The 22,490-nt window shown below is 40.8% G+C and overlaps 1 protein-coding gene across 3 annotated transcripts in view; it reads right to left on the bottom strand.

Moving 5' to 3' along the window:
• Positions 1 to 22,490, bottom strand: part of LOC139548077 (leucine-rich repeat and fibronectin type III domain-containing protein 1-like) — a 133,224-nt gene that overhangs the window by 57,256 nt on the left and 53,478 nt on the right. For all 3 annotated transcript variants that reach the window (XM_071357402.1, XM_071357399.1, XM_071357400.1), the window contains exon 2: positions 3,017 to 3,068. The gene's annotated coding sequence lies outside the window, so the exon portion shown is untranslated. The remainder of the gene's footprint in view (positions 1 to 3,016; positions 3,069 to 22,490) is intronic.

Below are 22,490 nucleotides of genomic sequence, written 5' to 3'. Positions count from 1 at the left end.
TAATCTCACTTACCGGTACATATAAACCAGCTTGTGCAGTTTCTCAAAGTATTTTATGTAATTTCAGCTCAATTTAAAACTGGGACCTTCCAGTCTAGACTGGTCAAGTGCATAAACATTACCATAAAAACATTTAAATGAAAGACATTTGTTTTGTGTCTGAATTGTTTCCCAAGTTCCTTATCTTGTCAACAACATAATGTCACTGTCCTTTGTATCACCCACAGCATGTTATGGTTGGTTTCACTGTCAGTCTGTTAATTGTTCTGTCAATCTCTGAAGGTATCAGCAGGGAAAGCAATTGTCCTCTGTGCCTAATTAGTGTAATCGTTAGGAACTGACAAACTTACCTCAACACCACTAAGCAAATGCACCATCTGAGGTATGCATTTTTTATTGTAAAATAATGTCTTCTGTAATACAACTGAGTGTTATGTAACAACTTGATATCATAGTTTCATTTCGGGATTTGAAGTAATTATATGTAAAGTGCAACTTCTGCCAGCCCAGAAGGAAGGGATGTGTTAGTCCATGAGCAGAATTCAAAGCCCTATCCTTGTCAAATCTAATATATAGTGTGGCCTGGCTTATTAAGATGTGTTGTACAGTCTGTCTTTGTTCTTCTTGTAAAGATCTGGAAAGCTTTTAGAGTACAGATTCACAGAAAATATCTACATAACAAACATAGGAATTTAACTCAACAGTAGAAACAATAACATAGTATCCTCCCCAGCCTTGCTTCGGTTAAAAGCTGAGGGATAGGGATGGAGAAATGGAACCACTCTCAAATTCATAGACCATCCATGATATAAAAAGTACAGCTTTAAGCATGTTTTGAGCCTATATAGTGTTTGTTTACATTTACTTTGTTTTCAAACATTAGAGTAAAACCAGCTTATATCTTGAGTTCTGATGGGGTGTGACAATTAAACAAAGCTCATGAGCCATTTATATTAAGTCCAGAAATGGGTGTAGCAACTGCTGATTGCCCCTTTAACTTAAATTATTTCTATAAATTATTCTTGAGGAGGTTAGGCCACATGAATGATGAAGAAATTGCCAGCGATATGAAGCTACTCTAAGCTTTCACATGATAAAATAAGAGACTACAACTGGTGCCCATACAGTAGGCTACATTGGGAAACTCATTTACCGAAGGCATATCAGGGCATAATACTTTCCGCTCTCATAATGACTTTTGTTTTAAGGCCTAGAAGTGTTGACACACAATTACTTTTCCTATGGCTCTGCATGACATTGATGAAGCTGTGAGCAAAAGCAACAAAAAACAGAGGAAAAGTTGAACGCTTAGGCTCAGCTAAAAGACTCAGGCCTCTGTGGACAAAAGTGTACAGCATCTTGCAAACATAGAAACAATTTCCCAAATCTAGTCTCAGTACAAAGCTTGCATATTTTATCCCACCAGAGCATTTTTAAGTACATTTGTCTTGTAAGTAGTAAAACAGTCTTCCCTTTCAGATTTTATTTTTAAGGTGACATCAGTGGCAACCTGTCATTCAGGGCAGGTGGGGCAAATCCACCTGTTTAGCTGTTTAGTTGTTTCATGCTTTGCATGTTATTTTGGAATTAATAAGTGTCACATTTCAGTTTGCAACAAAATAAATAAATCATTGAGTTAATAAAGCCGCAAACGTGGTCTCTTTTTTGTTTTCTTGAGTAAGGCAGCTCAAAAATGCAGGTGTGTCAGCCTAGCTCAGTGCTTTCTGTTGTGGTGGGGCAGCCAGCGGACAATCAGGAGCGTAGGGGTTGGTAAGGTTTTCTAGTTGCGCCGTGATTGGTTCAGTGTTCTGTCACTCATGGGAACACTACGTCGCCGCAAAATCTATGGGTAGAGCTAGATATTCAAGCCCCTTGGGTGCTGCCATATAGTTACATTAGAAGTGCCCATCAAGAAGGCTTTTTTAAACAGTTTGTGGGCACCATTTGTCACCGTTATAGTGCATTTAATGTATTGTTTAGTGTTGTGTTGTGTAGTGGCTTTGCTGGCATGCATCTAAACATATTTTTTTGAGTTTGCCCCACCAAGATTGAAATGCTAAAATCACCACTCGTTGACATGGACACACTTTAAAGATGCAGGAAATGTTACTCAGAGAGCATTGTGGGTGAAGAGCTCATCACTAATCCACTTTTTGAAATTATTACCTGTCTCTTCTTCATCTACCTGCAATCAATAACCTGAAGCCTGGCTGTTTTAGAACACAGAGTACACAAGAGCAACATATTACTGATATGTCATGGATGGCAGACCCGTATAAAACATCGCTCTCAGCTGCTCCGGGACTGGATTAATGCTGGAGAGAGGTTCCCCCTTGTCCTATCCCAGTTATAATTATTTATATAGCAAATCCCCCTGAATATCTATTACTAACTGCAAATTCCTGAGAGGAATATCAGTGCTTTCCTCTGTTCATAAGTTCATCAGAAACATCTATTGTATGTATTATGGAGCCATGTTCACAGCAGCCCAGGGCGGTTGTGCTGTTCATCAGAGGGGCTGTTTTCCCTATTGAGATAAGAAATGAAATCTGCAGGAGCAGAGGATGCTGGGTTTGCTGCAGGGTGGCGAGGCAGCAGCTCTGATAATGGAGCCGACTCCCATTGCGCAGGCTGGGAGGCAACGGCCGTGGCGCAAGCCCAACCCTGCCTATGTGAAAGGATAAAAAAACCCAGTTGTGGTGAAATAGCTGCACTGGAACGGGGAGGGAACATTGCTGTATGGAACAGAGTTGTGTAGCTCTCTCCTTCTGTGTATGTATGTGTGTGCGTGAGTACTGGTGTGTCTGTTTAAGAAATATATTATTTGAATAGCTTTTAGAAACTGTTAGTGGGAATAAGGACATTCCATTATCCTGTTTTCTTTAGTTATTATTATCCTGTTTTCTTCAGTATATCTTCATTCTCATTGCAATGTCTCACCCCTTCCCCCCAGGTTAGCCTGAACTGCATACAGTATGTAAATAAATTGGCTTCAATTTTAAAAGGTGGCACTCACCAGTATTTGTAGTCTTCTGAAATGCCTCTCTCAATGATGACTTCAAAGCAGGCTGCAGAGAAAACAAACAGTCACACTTTAATGTGCTGGCACAAATAACATTTGGAGAATAACCCGCCACTTGTATTGCTGTTACAATCATAAACAGGGTTCAATTTATAGTTCAATCTTTAATGCCATCAAACAGGGTTCAGCACAAAATTATTTGACATTTGTGTTGCTGTAAAACAGTTATACAGCGCTCTTTTTCAAATCAAATAGTATAAATCTGCAGGAACAAAAACACTATATTTTCACAAGCCTATTTGTTCTTGTTTTAAAAATGTTATTCCACTTGAGTGATGTTACTTACCAACTTTCAGCGATACAAAGAAGTGCTTCTGAATCATAATACATGGCCACCAAGAGCTAGCCTTGGTGTCTCTCTTTCCAATTTGATAATTAACCATCTGTACAGAACAGTCTGCACAGTGAATCTCTGAGGAACTACAACATGACAATACATAAGAATAACTGCTGAATAACCAAAGCGATAGATATACAGTATGTAGTGAAAAAAAATAGCAATCATTTATGTTGTTGAACACCTCAGACTGCTCTTGAAGTATCAATTTAGTCTCTGTAAAGACCCATGTTTAACCTTTTTAGATATGCACGGTCACGCTGTCAATAAAGGAAGAGGAATCACATGTCGCTCATCTCCTTTCTCCCTCCCACCAAGCTGGCTGAGATGGATCAAGGCAGCTCTCAAAGATCGTTAATTGAAGGTTCGTGAGATGAAGAAAGGAAGACTATTTTCCCTATCCGCTTTTACAGAGATAGTGATAACAAAGGCATTGCTCCAATTCTCCTCTGTCAAATGTAATTGCCGCAGCAGCCATCTTGATTATGATCTCCACCGTGGTCCCTTATTGGTACCTGCCATAATAATACATGTTCTGTGTCCACTGCAGACAGGCTTACACAGCAAACCTCTGACTGACAAACTCTAAGCATACTGAGTTAATCACTCAGTATGACCAGTGACATTGATGTGGCCCTTCGACTGTCCTTTAAAAAAAACTTGTATCTATGCAAGAGCCCAATCTCCTCTCTTTTTCTAAACTGAACTTTTCAGACTGAAAACAACCTTTTTGCACTTTTTAGGGCTTTTGGTTTTATTTTGGGATGACATTAATTTCCGTTTCATATCGATTCAGTTCTTGACCGTATGTGTGTGTAATTCCATTACATAAAATCAGCATGTAAGCTAACATTTGGGGGATTTGTCCAAATACAGCATGATTTGGCAATTCCTTTGTTGGAAAAGGAACATTTTATAGATGCTGATTGGCTAGCATTACCCTGACCTAGGACAGGGGTGTGAAGTACAATTTCATGCATGCATGCCACACTTCACAGAAATGTCAAACCGCTGTTAATGTTCTCTGAGCCATCCAACAGTTAAGGAATCTATTGATTTTCTTTGGATCTTTAAGAGTATAAATGAAATGGTTGAAAACACCAGATGTGTTCAGACTCATGCAGCGCTTCAAAATGATGTAATTTCAGGTGCTGGCGTAGAAGGCTGTTGATTCATTAGATAAGTAAATCATAGCTGTGTCAGGATGGTGTTCTGTTTCCCTCTCCTCCTACAGATGTGCCCAGTCTGGGTCCTCTGCCATCACATGCAACTAATGCAGTCCCTCAGGCAGACAGATATGTAGCTTTGTTTGGTGCCGCGCCAAGGACTCAGACTATAGTGCTATTAAATCGGATGCTTTGTAAAAGCTTTGCTCTTTGTCCAATTATTGAAGGATACGGACGTTGCAGAGGACATTCCTATTTGGTAATTACAGGTACTGTATTAGAATATTAAATTAAACTGACTGTATCCCAATAAAGATATTTAAATTTCCTTTCTTGAGATCCCATTTCCCCATTTTGTAAAAACTGAAGTGATCACATCCTTGTTCAAACACCTTTGAGAATGTTTACTGAAGAGAGATAACGTGTTACAGTAGACCGTACATTTCTCTGCCATCCGTCTCAAACCCCTGTGTGAAAACCTGGGCAAACAGCATATACAGTATCTCCTCTATGAGTCAGTCAGCCTCACTTGCCACAAGGCTAACACAAACATTAAGAGGCCAGGGCCCACGCCTCCAACTTAAAGCCTTCTGTAATGAAAATAACATATTTGATCTTGGCCTGTGATGCCCTGGCCTGAACCAGTAAGATAGGGAAGGATGGGAGGAGTCCAGACCAGCCTATTGATAATAATACAGAAACTACTGATTGTACACACCTCCTCTCTCCCTTGATGTGGATCGTTATGGACTGTGAGGTATTCATTTTCATAAACTGAAAATGGAGAGGCGGCCATATACTGCCCAATTTCTATTTAATGCGCTGCATGCTAAACTGTGAGGTTTGAATGCAGTATTACCTCTGTCGTTTCCTATTTCCTTCACATCACTGGTTTAAAAAGAGAGGCAGCGGAGCATGACATGGTTTTCATTAGATACCAGTCAGGACTTTGGCAGTAACAGCCTCCATTGACTGTGATTTAACTGATAACATATGGCTCTCCTAGCAGGCCTCTCCACAGTTGGCACTCTGACCAGGCCCATACCTTCAGGGGTGGCCAATATGACCTCCAGAGAAAGACGGCAACGTAGAGCATCCACTGAGATCGGCCACCAGAGAGAACAACTCAAATATGCATGAGTTCAGACTCTTCAGAGTTAGAAAGTTAGAAAGTAGAGTTGCCCTCTACCATGGAATTTGATTAAATTATCCCTTTTGATTCCTCATCAGAGTGTTATTAGAGAGTCAAGGCATTGTTAAGAGAATGATGACCCTAGTTAGTACCACTGAGCAATAACAAATATTGCCTTGAAGAATATGATCAAATCAGGTATGCTCCAATAATTTGTCAGATTATGCGGCTATTTAGAAAAAGTTGCCTAACAAATTACATGTATTTGCAAGTCAGACTTGACCCAAATCATCTCCCACATATACATCAGTCAGTGAACCAAGTCAAATATGGAATTAGATGAGGCACTCAGTCAGCTCATATGAATAATAATTATTTCACAACGTTGTGCACCAGTAGACACAGAGGTTGCTGGGGCTAGATCCTAGGCCTACATGCAGACCACATATGTGTGAGAGAGGGAGATCAAAGTTTTCCGCAGTTGTTGATGAGTCAGAGTAGATCAAGTCTGGAGCTGATGATCTGACGCTCTGGTAATAGGCTCTCTCCCCTCCTCTCCCTCCCATTTGCTTCCCATGTGAGCCTGTGATTCTGATGATGATCACTGTCCAATTTATACGCTCAGCCATGCTCAGCACTTTAACAGGCTCCACATAAATAATCAGTAGGTATGAGAGGAGGGTGTCCATGTAGGATGGATGGATTCTTTTAACACAGCACTTCTGGCTACTATCCACTTCTGTAGGCCTACTCCCAGCATGATAGTATCTCTATCTCTCTCACGCTCTCTCTCATCTCTCTCATCTCTCTCTTTGTTCATCTCTCTCTTTCTCTCTCTCTTCAACCCTTCATCTCTCTCTCTCTCTCTCTCTCTCTCTCTCTCTCTCTCTCTCTCTCTCTCTCTCTCTCTCTCTCTCTCTCTCTCTCTCTCTCTCTCTCTCTCTCTCTCTCTCTCTCTCTCTCTCTCTCTGTATTACTATCCCTCTCTGTTTTACTCTCCCTCTCTGTCTTTCCCTTCTTACTGTAATGTACCAGATGATATCCATGTCATAACAAAGTTAATGTTACTCCTTAATGCAAAGGTTAACAATTGCGTGAGAGCATTAATGGATTCTGGTCTGGAGCTGCCAGCCAACCCTGGGAGGGCTGTATTGATTGTGTTGAAGTGCCTGGGTGAGGACTTTGAAGGCATGAAGGACCTCATATCAGGGTCGGGGTCATACTCATCATCACAATGTTGGTTGTATGATCTCAAGCCTCACAACTCTCAGGGTTAACCTAGAAGGAGCAGGGTATTTTACAGATTGCAGTCAGGCCAAAAGCTTTAGAGAAAGGCTCAGTTAAAAAAATCCCCAGCGAGTGAATGTGTTACCCACCGTCTGACACACTGTTGTTGTGGGGTAAACAACACAGACACAAATCCTGTACATGGGTTTAATTTCTCTCTTTACACTATAAATTATTCTGTCAAACTCAACTTTTGTTTATTTTACTTTGTATGATTTGATATACATTTGCATCTTCTGCATAAAGAAAATGGAATAGAAAACATTTGGTATGTAATAGCTAATTCATACACTAAAGTGTAAACTGAACGCTTGGGTAAACCCATTTATTTCAAAGAGCAATACTTCCCTCAGCTTTCCAGAACTGTCATAGTTAGCTGGGCTCAGGCAGCCTTGCTCAGTCATGTTGATAGTGCTATGCCACCCAAAACTCTGTGCTAGAAATACCACAGGATTCTCCAGTGATGGCCTCATTTGAAGCAAGACCCAGATGTGGAAAGAGCACAACTGTTTGTTTAGCCTCTGAGATGCACTTGGGTCTGAGAGTTGTATATCCAATTATTTGCCTCGATATCTGCAGGCCTTGGACAAACAATGTCTGTGTGTACGGGGAAAATATAAGAAAAGAGCAAGAAAATTCTCTTTACCAAATGCCATCGGTGAGCAACTGCATTCAATTTCATTTTAAATGTGGGTTGTTGTCACAATGACTCAGTGTATAGTCACCAGAGCATTTACATAACTGCACTATCTAGCAATAGTAACCTGTACAAATAACGACAATACAATGATGTTATGTAGTGCCAGTCCTTTAACAGTAAGCCTGCTCAGACATCTTGTCCACTCATGTCAGTGTATTGACATTCTAACTGATATTGAAAGGGATTATGTGACTTAAGCCTGCATATTTTGCATGCCTAGAGAAGTGTTCCACTTGGATAGGAACAGATCTCACAGTGCCAGTTAGCTCTGTCTGAATACTCACTCCTCCCTCTCAGATAATCCCATGAAAAAAGAGAACTATTTAATGCTTAACATCCTTAAAACATCTCTCTCTATTCCTGGGAATCAGAATTACGCTGCCGTGGACGCCCAAGCACTCTTATGTCACTGGGGAATCTTTCCACATGTCAGCAATGATGTGCCGTGAAACATGGAGGAGATTTAAGATGACTGGGGGAGAAAAAACTAGGACCGATAAGAGCTGAGCTGGAAGTCATCGAGGGGGATGTGTGTAAGCATGTTGTCATCAACAGTAGCCGTGAGTTATGGGAGAGCTTCAGGTGGTTTTACATTTAATACTTTCAGTAGTGTTCCGGAATCCTTAAGTCCTCTTTGGGATTCAACCCTTGTGTTGGCTTCAACATTTGATGCGATCCAATGCCTTCGCACAGCTGTTTTACAGTAGAGAAAGGGCATATTTACAGTAAGATAGAGAGAGTTTCTCTTTCATACTGCACATAGAAAGAACTTCATATTTTGTTACCTACTCACAAAGATCTATGTTCTATCCATGAAGATGTTTGGTATTTTTGAAGGACAGAAACACAGAAACACAGATATAATCTGGGTACAGTGCGCAGAGTTATTAAACCGGTCGCGTTGACGACGTCCCTCTTCAATTAATACTAGACACACCAGGCAAAGCTGACATCCTTCACACATTTCCATGGAAACAAGATAAAGACATTATGGTGAATCATAATTTGACCTACTTGAGGGGTTTTATGCTCTTCATATGGCCAACAGACACTCTTGCCTACAGTTCCAAGGATGAAGACCACGACTCAGCTTAATAACGCAGGTCAACATATTACTTATAGTCTTATTTCTATGTGATACAGCTGTTGTCCAATGAAGCATTGCAGATGATTAGGTACAGTACACAGGAGAGTTGTTATCCGTCCTTGGAACCACCTCTCTCTGCAATTTCTGCAGCAGCACTCTACCTGCATTTTCTCCTCTCTCTTTCACAGCCATAACATGAGACTGTCAATGTATCTATCAATGTCTTAAGGCATGGATCTTGTGCCCTGAGTCTGAAAAAAATCTATTTTTGTCTGTTGAAGTGATGAACCGTTCGGCATTTTGAAATAAATGAGGGCAAGCGTGGTTAGATACAGCCCATTGCATTCCCATTAGTGATTACCATCCAACACCCATACGTTGTGTTATGTACTTTATTACAGTGAGAAATCTGTGCTATACGGCCTTCAATTATCCTGTTTTTGACCATAAAGAGCAGATCAGCAATAATATTGAGAGAAAAAGGGATTGTTGATTGTTAATGGCCCTGGGAGCAATGAAAAAGCCAATAATGAAACAGCTTTGTAATGTCCTGTTGCACCATGGGAATGAGGCAGAGAGAGCTGTGAAAGGATTTCTGGTCTGTCAAGGTCAATTGTTCCAGGTTGATTCGATTATCAGGGGGAAAACAAGCTTGACAATAAGCCATCTTAATGGCTTTGCATCAAATATTATTGTGGGATAGCACCGCTATCTGGAAGACTAACTGGTATCTACAGTTGCCGAGTGTAGAAAATTGATTACGCTATATTCATTACAAAAATGGTGAACCGTGTCGTTGAAGTGAACACCCTTGCCCAGAATCCTTGGCACAGCTGTACTGTCAGGTTAATATGTGTGAGGTCCCTAATTTGAGCTATCCTCCATACTGTGAGCAATGTACACTTTTCAGCCCAGCATATATATTACATGCTCTATCAGTATCCTGAGGCATTTTTTTATTGAACCTTTACTTAGCTAGCCAAGTCAGTTAAGAACAAATTCTTATTTACAATGGTGGCCTACACCAGCCAAACCCAGATGACGCTGGGCCAATTGTGCACCTCCCTATGGGACCCCCAATCACAGATGGTTGTGATACAGGCTGGATTCAAACCAGGGTGTCTGTAGTGACACCTCTAGCACTGAGATGCAGTACCTTAGACCGCTGCTCCACTCAGGAGCATTAACTGAGGCAGCTTAATTAGGGTGGGATAGAAAACGAATGAAAGGGCTACATTATTTGTCATTACTTTGTCATCATATCCATTTGGATGAGAGACTGTGCTAACTATGTACTGTAACCACGCCAGCTTTATCCCTTAAGGGAATAAACAGTGAAACAAGACAGCACGTTGAGTTCAAAGTCGGGTCTCGGATTGGAGTCGTTCTAGTTAATCCCATCATATGAACAGGGAAGAACTATGGTGGGAAAGGGAAGAAGAAAGGGGATATGCATACACAGAGAATGGATCAGTAATGGAAATTCAGCTAGCCCTGCAGAAATGGAGCTGTGTGGGGTGAGCTCCCAGGTTAATGGACTAAGCTGAATGGCGAGCCCCGCTCATTAACCTCACTCTATTATGGAGGAGATGGCCTTTCTGGCCCTGGGGCTCAGGCCATGTGGCTTTGTCCTCCACCCTGCCCAGGCCAGGATCCAGGCCACCATGCCACCAGACAGCCCCCTGGAGACCCTACATGCACAGAGATCCATCTGTGAAACGCAGATGATGAGGGACTTGAGTCACTCAACACGACACCCCGTGCCTCACAGATGGATGCCAGATTAAGCAGGATTTGTCACCATAATGAAAACGGTGTGGTGAGACTGTGTTGCTGGCTGACTGGTACAGAGGAACGGGGGTGGAGGGAAGGGAGAGGTGGTTTGACAAGTGTATGATGCATGCTCCTGTGACGGCAGGTGCCATCAGAGAGCTGTGGGCTGTCAGAGATTGATAAACCAGACAGCAAGAGAGGTGTAGCATCTACCCAGGCCCCTGGCCTGTCACCAGGCCAGATCTGATCCACAGTTCAATGAGGCCCTCTTTACATGACATCTCACATGTAGACTGGGATCTGAGACACGAGCATTGGCAGGAATCTATTTTTCATCCAAGGTAGATACATTCCTGGTTGACGTTTCTCTCAACATCATTATTTCTACATTCTTGTCCATAGGTTGGTTTCTCCTACATTCTCAATACAAACTGTATACATATTGATTTATATATTAACCCCCTAAGGTCGATGTCCACACCCCAGCGGTGTAGCCTACCCCCAAAAAAGTTCCAGAAATGATCAATATACATTTTTATTTTTATTTATTTTATTACATTTTTGAAAGAAACACATGTGAGATTTATTTTCTATAGGTAATTTTAATATAATGTAACAAAGAAATAGTCCGCGACAATCAAGTTGGCTTCCGACTATTGGTTATATTTTTTTTAAATCATATGGTGGTTTACCTGAACAACGTCACGTGACTAAACTTTGTAGTGCATAAGCTAGCAAACTCCCCCATGCTAGCTTACTCTAATTGACTCACCAGCTAAGGTAATTTAGTAGTTCTAGCAATGGCAAACCAAATGTCGATCGCTAGGTTAAAAAAAAATAAAAAAAAAAGACATCTGGAGGAAAAGGAGTATGTGCCAAAAAAATATTTGGATCAATCTACCGATAGCTTCCAGAATGAGACATTAACAGGTGGCGCCAGGATAGAAACAACCGCAATCGCCATCACAACTGCCAATGCCACGTTGAGCCAGGCATGCTTGCCTACCCCACGGCCTCCTCTCGTTCTTGATGCTGCGGGCGGGGGTAAACCTGCAGTAGGTCCACTGACAGATTTGTCTGCCGTTGATGAACCAGCCTGTCAACCAAAGCTAGCAAAGTTCCCTTCAAGTATGATCAATGGCAAATTACTCTGCTTCTCTTCAAGGTGGTATGACCAGTTCGTGTGGATTGAGTATAGTAAAGCAAAAGATGCAATTTATTGTAAGTTTTGTATGCACTTTTCTGGGGCAAATGTCGAATTCAGATTTATACGAGATGGATTTAAAAACTGGAAAGTCACAAGAAATGCTTGCTGCAAACACGAGAATAGCAAATTACATGCTAGTGCTCTTGCAAAATGTGAATCCTACAAGGCGACCCATGGGCCTAGAAGTCGTAGGACTGTGTTGAACCAAATACACGGTGATGCAAACATGGATTTTATAGAAAGAAACCGTGCACATGTGTGCAAAGCAGGATATTCTACTCAGAGGGCATAGAGAAACCCAAGAGGCAATCAACAAAGGTAACTTTTTAGAAATCTTCAATTTCATCTCAAAGTATGACTCAGATATACAAAACAGGCTTAAAACTTCTTAGGGATAGCCCTCTTTTTTTCAATTTTCGCCTAAATGACAAACCCAAATCTAACTGTCTGTAGCTCAGGCCCTGAAGCAAGGATATGCATATTCTTGGTACCATTTGAAAGGAAACACTTTGAAGTTTGTGGAAATGTGAATTGAATGTAGGAGAATATATCACAATAGATCTGGTAGAAGAAAATACAAAGAAAAAACCAACCAGTCTTTTTCTACCACCATCTTTGAAATGCAAGAGAAAGATGAATAACTCGAAGTATGACTGAACTACAAGACTTCTAGTGTAAAGTCCCTAGACATTCGCATTCATATTCCATTTTTCTTCAAGAATATCGTCAAATCGGTATACTTTGACTTTGATTTAGCTTTCCAAGTATTGGTAGCCATATTATAAGTTCAACATTTGCAAAACAACCACTTTTCATAACTTCATAACTCTGAATATCCTTATAATTTTTGTCCAAAATGAAACGCCATGCTGTCGTACAAGGTTAGTAGCTACATTTAACGACGTATACATGGTTTCCGGATACTCCCGTAAAACTCAGCTCATTGGCTATCTAGCTAGATTTGTTTGACCCTGATTGGTGCTTATTTGACAAAGATACAGTCGTTCAAGTGATGGCCGCCCGCGTCATCGGCGTGCTATGAAGGCGTTGCTCTCTGAACAAATATGGTGTCCTATAGGATATACTACACCCCTAATGAAAGAGTAAAGTCTTGTTACCTTCTAGGATCTCTGAGGAATAGATACGAACGTGATTTGACTCATTGAAACAACGTTTAGGGTGAAATTTTCACAGATTCCTTTCTTTGCAAATTGAACGAGTGAAATACAAAATCGATCGTGCATGCTATAGGGACCTTTTTAGCATATGAAAAATGATTTTATCTAACAAAATGACATTTCATGTTATCTCTGGGACCCCTTGGATGATAAATCAGAGCAGGATTTCAGAATGTAAGTACACATTTCACCTTCAGAGGTGAATTTATCAAACCTATCGCGGTGAAAAAAGTGTTTTGTTGTTAGGAGCTCTCCTCAAACAATGGCATGACATTTTTTTGCAGTAATAGCTACTGTAAATTGGACAGTGCAGTTATATTAACAAGAATTTAAGCTTTCAGCCAATATAAGACACTTATATGTACCGACATTTGTTGTTTCTCTAAAATCTGCGATCTTGACACAACGCGCTGCATGATTTACAACTGTCCCATTGACGGGATGCCGATCCTTAATTAATGAGCTACCTCGCAATGCCACGCTTATGAGCCCCGAAATTCAGAACGAGTTGCTGGAGTGTGCAGCATCATTGTTACTGTGCAGGATAAAAGATTAAGTTCATTCTGCGCCTTCCACGTATTTTGCCACACTAGCAGATTAATATAAAGATCAATCTAAACGAGAACTTATTGCTCCGATACATTCATGCTGGAATGATTAAAGAAAGAGCTGTTGGGTTTATGGAAACCGCTGATTTGTCTGCACAAGGAATTTCTCGGAAAAGTGTTGCAACCCCTGGAGTTGGATCCCACTCTATGTGTGGGTTTTTGTTTCGATGGCGCTTCAGTCATGTCAGGGAACAGAGGAGGGGTACATGTCCTACTAAAGCAAACATTTAAGCAAGTGGTATATGTGCATTGCAACTCCCACCGTTTGAATTTGGTTCTGTAAACCGCGGAAAAAGTGTCGGGACATGTCAGTACTTTTTTTGACATAGTAAACCAGCTACACACATTCATGAGTGGATCCCACAGACATGCTCCATTCATAGAAGTACAGAAAGAGTTGCATCCCGATAGACCATGTATCGAGCTAGAAAGATCCACGGATGTACGTTGGAGTTCAAAATCAGGGTCTGTGAGTAAAGTGCTGTTATTGCTAGATGTCATTTTAGAGGTTCTTGCAGATTTTTCAGAGGCTTGTGGACAAACCAAATTAGAAGCCGATGCCCTCTTAAAACAAATCCAGAACAAGACGTTTTTGTTCCTGTTAGTCACGTTTAGTAAATTGTTTGACACTAGTGATGTTGCTACGAAGGGATTACAAAGCTCTACATTATCTGTGACGGACTGTATTGGTTTAATTGAAATCCTCAAAAGCAGCTTTTCTACGTTCAGAGACGTTGGTTAAGTTCTCAAGCTAAATGAAGAAATGATGATTAAGCATGATATTAGATATTGGGATGTGAGCGCATCACGGCAGCGAAAACTGCCTGTAAAATTGTCAGACAGTGTGGTCACAACTTAATTTGGGAAAACATCCAGCATCAAGAGTGACAGTGACCTGAATCAACTTTGGAACAATATTCTAGACAGACAGATTACTGAGTTAAACTCAAGATTTCAAGAAGACATATATGGGATCATGCAAGCGGCAGCATCCTTTTCCAAAGAATCACAAACCTGAGGCCTTAAAGAGCAGCTGAAGACCACATGCGATCATTATGCAATATCAGTTGAGGATGCTGAATTCACTGTTTTTATTCAGCAGTTGAGTCGCAAAATGAACATGGGAAAGATTGACTTTTCCTCCAAAATGGGTGTACTTGACAGCTGCCCTGGTGATATTTTCCCTAATATAAACTCTCTGTTAAGGATCATTGTCACACTTCCAATGACATAATGCAGTGTGGAGAGACTTTTCTCAACAACAACTAGGATAAAAAAAACGTCAAGGTGAGACTCTCACGAACACATACATGTCAGTTGTTCTGCTCTAAGACGCCCACAGGCCTCAAAAGACTCTTCTGAAGGTCCCCCAGTACCAATTTTAAAAAATCTATGGAAGTATAGAGTATATGGACACTAAGTGCCAAAAATAAGGGGTTAAATACATGAGAAAAAAAAGATGTTTCCTAATCTTTCTTATATCACTCAGATATAGGAGAGACACTTCAGAACAAACTTCCTTTTGATTTTTGGGAGGACTATCTGTTGTTCCATTTAGTGAATCTGTTATTCAATGTGTTTGTATCGGCTAATAGTAGTATTTTTTTTATATAGTTCCAAGGGTCTTAAAATTCAAAATCAAATAGCTTACTGTTATGGGTTAAGGTATTTACAGGCTATTTTCTGACATATTTTTACCTTACATAAGGGAGCTAGGGGCCTCATTAAGGAGATGGCAGGCTGTCTAGGCAAACAACATGAAGCTTGTCACATCCCGCTGACAACAGTGTCCATCCTGACAGCGCTGTGGGTGAACTCAACCATGTACTGTATGGGTCGTTCTACAGAAGTAAAAATACATTTCTGTAAATTGGGGGTTGGAAAAGAATTCCAATTTGTATCCTGTTTCTAGACATATGTACCCCTCACACACTTTCCCACCGTACACAAACTGGTTATATTAATGTAGTTTCAACATAGTTCATCAACATATTGTGACATGGAATCTACGTGGAAAATACACTGGATTTGAAAAAAGTTATTAACATAAACTTGTGTTTAGAGGGTGAAATTTCAACCACAGGATTATGTCATCATGGTAACCAGTTTTCAACATAGTCAAACCTAAGTACCTTTGAAACAACGTCAGATCTTCAACGTTATTTCCCTATCAGCAAAAAAATAGGCTTTGCAGCAGCTCCTACTGGAGAGTAAATCTACAGCTATCCAATTGGTCTCCCAACAAGGGTTTTAGCTAAGCCAAGCCCTGCTTAGGTTTGATATTTGTCAATGGCTACTACCAATGTGCTATCGTGAGAACTATTAGTAAGAGATTTCTTAATTCAAAATTAAATAGATTCACAGTTGCTATCAAAGACTCCAAAGGGTAGGTTTAACAGAGCAAATGTAACGTAACCATACAGTACTTTATGTCATATACAGTAGCATCACTGATACTATTCAGGCCTATATAGCATTTGTGAAGTCATCAACAGCTGTTGTTTTAAATTCAGCCTAGGGTTTGATTTGATTTAGTCCTATTTCTTAGCTTAGATTTTTGGTTGAGATGGAGACGCGAATCCAACATATCAATTACTAATTTAAACAAAGTGGAATTAAAGCCAGACTAAGTCAGTGTCACAAAATATACATCTCCTTCAAATGTTGATGTTTGGTTGCTGTCACGCCCTGGCCTTAGTATTCTTTGTTTTATTTATTATTTTAGTTAGGTCAGGGTGTGACATGGGGAGTGTATGTGTTTTTGTAGTGTCTAGGGTGGTTGTAAGGTTTAGGGGGTTTATTAGAGTAGTTGGGTTTATGTTTAGTATAGGTATCTAGCTGTGTCTATGGTTGTGTGTAGTTGTCTAGGGAAGTCTATGGTTGCCTGAATGGGTTCTCAATTAGAGACAGCTGGTTATTGTTGTCTCTGATTGGGAGCCATATTTAAGGCAACCATAGGCTTTAGCTGTTTGTGGGGTATTGTCTATGTCGATGTTCTATGTTGCTTGTAGGCACTAGTTCATGTTTAGCTTCACGTTCGTCTGTTTTGTTATTTTGTAAAGTGGTTTCGTTTGGTGTTCGTTCTCTTCAAATAAAAGGAAGATGACTTACTTTCCACGCGCTGCATGTTGGTCCTCACTCTCTACTATAGACGATCGTGACAGTTGCGTTGACAACCAAACAACAATTCAGTGAATAGCAAAACACAATTCAGTGAATAGCAAAAGGTTAAGGCTATCTTACAAACTAATGTAACAGTATTTATTAAACCTTAAAATGAATAACACATCCATTGCCAGATTTGGAGATTACTGGAACTATAAATGTCTTCTTATTTAATCACAGAGAGGGTGCATGTTCAGCATTGAATGCAAAGGTAGCAGGTCTGTGGAAATCTTCACAATTGCTACAATAATCTGCACAGAATCTCGAACAGCATTGATCACTTGCACTATTTACTTCTGCAACATGGTCTCAGAGCAATTCGTATTATTCTGTACATCAAGCCGAGACACTCCATTTAGTATGATATGTTACGTTTGATATGGTTACATAAGACAGATGGTTACTTAAGGCAAAAAATTAAGGTTGTGAGATGGAATCTCATCATGGACAACTTTAGCATTTTAGCTAATTAGCAATTTTTCAACTACTTACTACTTTTAGCTACTTTGCAACTACTTAGCATGTTCGCTAACCCTTGCTCTAACCCTAACCTTAACCCTTTTAGCTAATGCTTCACCTAACCTTAACCCTTTAACCTAACTCCTAAACTTAACCCTAACTTCTAGCCCTAATCCCTAGCCTAGCTAACGTTAGTGATGTGTAATGTTTTATAAAAAGTTTATAAATAGCAGCTAAATACGGTATATAGCTATAGATAGTGCACTGCATAATGAACCTATTGCTATTAAGATGGTGTTTTGAGGGTGGACTGACTGTATTATTTGACATTAATAGACTTGTTTTACGCACAACAATAAATCAATTGGTAGCTGATTAGTATGCTGTTGCATCTAACATGTATTTTACAATCTGCAATGTTTGAATTTCCAACTTTAATTACTGAACAAGTAATTACATTATTGCCACCAGCCAGCAGTCTAAAAATCTTAGTATTGTGAGACTGTATAGCTTCATGAAATTTTTGGCTTACGATGAGAAAATAATGACCAAATAGGTCTGCCAATAAACATTTATCCATTAGCTATAGCCAAGCTATACATGCCCTGGCACCACAGAAAGCCTATCAAGGATTGATAGGCATGCAGCTGCATAGACATGCCACAATTTCAGCACCATGGACAGCGATTGGTAGTCTATACATTGATGGTTGAAAAGCGCAATTATAACACATTTAGATGACAACTAAACCAAAAATCAGACATTGTTTTTCCATTGGTATTGGGTTGTGCTTTTAGATGGTTGAAAGCATGGTGATAACACATTGGGAATTCAACAAACTTCTGGCTGTCCTTTTTGAGTGGGTATATAAATCAATCAACATCTCAACCAAATATTACCCTAGTTTCCACGGCGAAATGTGTGGTGTGCCTAGTGGGTTGTATGTATTGCATATTTTAAATATTTACATGATTCCTTACCACCCCACTACATTTGTCACTACAACTACAACTATTAAAGTTGCAATAAAGGCAGAACCATGCACAGTTGTGATCATTTTTATTAACCTTCTATTACTAATTCATTTTACAAATGTTATTTGCTTACCAAATTTACAAAATACTACTAAAAACATGATTTTTAAACTGATTTTCAAAATCTTTCAATTTAATTTAGAGAAACATAATTTATATTGTTCTCTGTTCTCTTTTTAATGTTGACTGTATGATTCTAAATTACTTGTTGCTTATTCTTATGTGTCTATTAATTATGTTGTTAGGTAAAGTGATCATTTAAATCTATCTTTATTTTGGCAAAATAACAGGCGTTTCGGAGTCAGTTGTCAATCATATAGATAAATAGAGGACTTAAGATGGAAAAATTTGTTTTGGTATAGACATTGCCATTGACGGCTTCCACCATTTAAAAGTAGTCAACTGGTTTGGGAGTGATCAGCCAATGATCAGAGAACACTGTCTTCCTCAAGTTGCATTGCCTATGGTTTGTAAACCAAAGACTACGGTAATATCCAGGAGTCAAGACCAATATTTATACGAAAACATTGGTCCCAAGATCCAGACCCAGTGAGTTGAGACCCTGACAAGTTAAAGACCAAATTTATTGAGTGGTCTCAAGACCAAAGCTGTGTTAGAATACCATACTAACATACTGTATACTATATATTTCATGACTATTTACTACATACTATATACTATTAGTTCATTTTAGTATACTGTAAACGAACAGAATCGTTTCAGTTTTCGCCTGTCTACCGGAAGTTGATGCTGTTGCTATGCAACCTCTTGCTAGCTTGTTAGCATAACAAATGACTAGCTAGACATTTTATGATTTCGGGTGTTTGTAAATTCAATCTGGAGTTCTGGAGTGCGCTCAGAGTGCGCTTTGGGCATTCGTAAATCCAGAGCGTTGTTAGATTGTCTGTTCGTAAAGTCAGAGTGCTTCGCTCTCAGAGCATTCAGAGCGCACACTGGACGCTCTGGCCGAGGCGTAGGGTTCTGACATCACAACGGCAGTCAAGCACCCAAGCTAACTGGCTAATGTTGGCTCACTTGCTAGCTACTTCCAGACACAAATGAGAGAACACCTGACTCTGACCATTTTACTTGCCCAAGCAGAGCTGGTTAGGCTGTTTTCATGTTATCCAGAGCGTTGGTGACTAACTGTGCTGCTGGCAACCATTTAATTATGTTACGTGTGCTCCCTCTCCGGCCTCTAGGTCACCAGGCTGCTCGTTATGGCGCACACCTGTCACCATCGTTACGCGCATAAGCGCATAATGACATTTACCTGGACTCCATCACTTCCTTGATTACCTGCCCTATATATGTCACTCTTTTTGGCTCCCGTGTTTATTTTTATATATTTTTTGTGTTGGAGATGATGTCGGGTCCGGGTGTCTGAACCGGAGCTACCTGGGAGGCCTCAGCCGGTTTGTTGGATTACCATGCCTCGGCGGGTTCGACGGGTTCCCCTGCCTCAGCTGGCTCGACGGGTTTCCATACCTCAGCGAGATCGACCATCTGCCATGCCTCAGCGGGCTCGATAGGCTCCCATGCCTCAGCGGCCTTGATAGTCTCCCATGCCTCAGCGGGCTCGATAGGCTCCCATGCCTCAGCGGGCTCGATAGGCTCCCATGCCTCAGCGGGCTCGATCGGCTCCCATGCCTCGACTGAGGCAACCAGGGAGGTCTCAGCTGGCTCATCAGGCTCTCACGCCTCAGCCAGTTCGTCAAGTATCTGACCGGTCCGCTCCTGATCCCCGGGATCGTCTCTGTGGTTGGCGTCCTGCGGCTGGGGCCGCGAGCTGGGGAGGGGGTCCTGTCACGTATGCTTTCTCTCCGGTCGCTATGCTCCCGCACCTCAGCCGGATCGACAGGTTCCCGCACCTTAGCAGAGGTGACCGGTCCACTCCTGATCCCCAGGACCGACATTTTGGTCGGCGTCCTGCGGCTCGAGCCGCGCATTGGGGAGGGGGTACTGTCACGTGTGCTCCCTCTCCGGCCTCTAGGTCACAGGCTGCTCATTATGGCACACACCTGTCACCATCGTTTAACGCATCAGAGTATAATGACACTCACCCGGACTCCATCATCTCCTTGATTACCTGCCCTCTATATGTCACTCCCTTTGGTTCCTTCCCCAGGCGTCATTGTTTCTGTTTCAGTTTCCTGTCTGTGCGTTGTTCGTGTTTCTTGTTTTGTTCATTTGTTAATTAAATTATGCACTCCCTGGACTTGCTTCCTGACTCTCACAGCGCACATCGTTACAAATGAAGCTTTTTTTTGCAGACGTTTACTGACACCGGCCATATTCAACGGGTGTTGAGCGTTTGTAAATTCAAGTTATTCTGCGCTCTTGCACACTCAGACGAGAGTGCTCTGAAATCGAAGTTGAATTAACAATGTCCATTGAGATATATACCACTTAGCTAAGAATTACGTGAATAATCAAGTCAATAAATGTTGGGTAGTTAGTTAGATAGCATATAGTTAATATACTGCCTGGCAAGTTCGATGTATTAGTAGCCAACTAACGTTAGGTAACTAGCTAACATACTGGCCCATACTGCTGTAATGCTATGCGGTTCGTAAGGATAGTGTAGCTAACAAATTGTCAGCCAACATAACTTATTTGAAAAGTCATTACTTTATTACATTGCTCAATATTTTTTTAACATTTGTCATAATTAGTTAAAACAATGAATTTGTATCCACTGTCGGACTTCGGCTGCATATTATCCGCCATTTTCTTCAAATCTGAAATCGTTGTGAAGCCACCCATTTTCTGAAGAATTTCATTATGGGCCCTAAATGCACGAAAATAGTGTCCACTGTATTTTGGCGAATTTAGCACAGCATTCAGGAACTTTTGGCACAATAGCTATATCCATACCATGACAAATAAGCATACTCAATTTACGTCAGAAATACAGTACCTTGCAAAAGTATTCACCCCCCTTGGCATTTTTCTTATTTTGTTGCATTACAACCTGTAATTTAAATGGATTTTTATATGGATTTCATTTAATGGACATACACAAAATAGTCCAAATTGGTGAAGTGAAGGGAAATGGAAAAAAAACAAAAACGGAAAAGTGGTGCGTGCATATGTATTCACCCCCTTTGCTATGAAGCCCCTAAATAAGATCTGGTGCAACCAATTACCTTCAGAAGTCACATAATTAGTTAAATAAAGTCCACCAGTGTGCAATCTAAGTGTCACATGATATCAGTATATATACACCTGTTCTGAAAGGCCCCAGAGTCTGCAACACCACTAAGCAAGGGGCATCATGAAGACCAAGGAGCTCTCTAAACAGGTCAGGGACAAAGTTGTGGAGAAGTACAGATCAAGGGTGGGTTATAAAAAAATATCTGAAACTTTGAACATCCCACGGAGCACCATTAAATCCATTATTAAAAAATGGAAAGAATATGGCACCACATCAAACCTGCCAAGAGAGGGCCGCCCACCAAAACTCACGGACGACCAGGCAAGGAGGGCATTAATCAGAGAGGCAACAAAGAGACCAAAGATAATCCTGTTTGAGCTGCAAAGCTCCACAGCAGAGATTGGAGTATCTCTCCATAGGACCACTTTAAGCCATACACTGCACAGAGCTGGGCTTTATGGAAGAGTGGCCAGAAAAAAGCCAATGCTTAAAGAAAGAAAATAAGCAAACACATTTGGTGTTCTCCAAAAGGCATGTTGGAGACTCCCCAAACATATGGAAGAAGGTACTCTGGTCAGATGAGACTAAAATTGACCTTTTTGGCCATCAAGGAAAATGTTATGTCTGGCGCGAACCCAACGCCTCTCATCACCCCAAGAACACCATCCCCACAGTGAAGCATGGTGGTGGCAGCATCATGCTGTGGAGATGTTTTTCATCGGCAGGGACTGGGAAACATCGGCAGGGACTTCATAATTGAAGGAATGATGGATGGCGCTAAATACAGGGAAATTCTTGAGGAAAACCTGTTTCAGTCTTCCAGAGATTTGAGACTGGGACGGAGGTTCACCTTCCAGCAGGACAATGACCCTAACCATACTGCTAAAGCAACACTCGAGTGGTTTAACGGGAAACATTTAAATGTTTTGGTATGACTTAAAGATGACTTAAAGATTGCTGTACAGTACACCAGTGGAACCCATCCAACTACTTGAAGGAGCTGGAGCAGTATTGCCTTGAAGAATGGGTAAAAATCCCTGTGGCTAGATGTGCCAAGCTTATAGAGACATACCTCAAGAGACTTGCAGCTGTAATTGTTGCAAAAGGTGGCTCTACAA

The sequence above is a fragment of the Salvelinus alpinus genome, chromosome 21 (genome assembly GCF_045679555.1).
Source record: "Salvelinus alpinus chromosome 21, SLU_Salpinus.1, whole genome shotgun sequence".
NCBI classification, from domain to species: Eukaryota; Metazoa; Chordata; class Actinopteri; order Salmoniformes; family Salmonidae; genus Salvelinus; species Salvelinus alpinus.
This window is presented reverse-complemented; position numbering and strand designations above follow the sequence as displayed.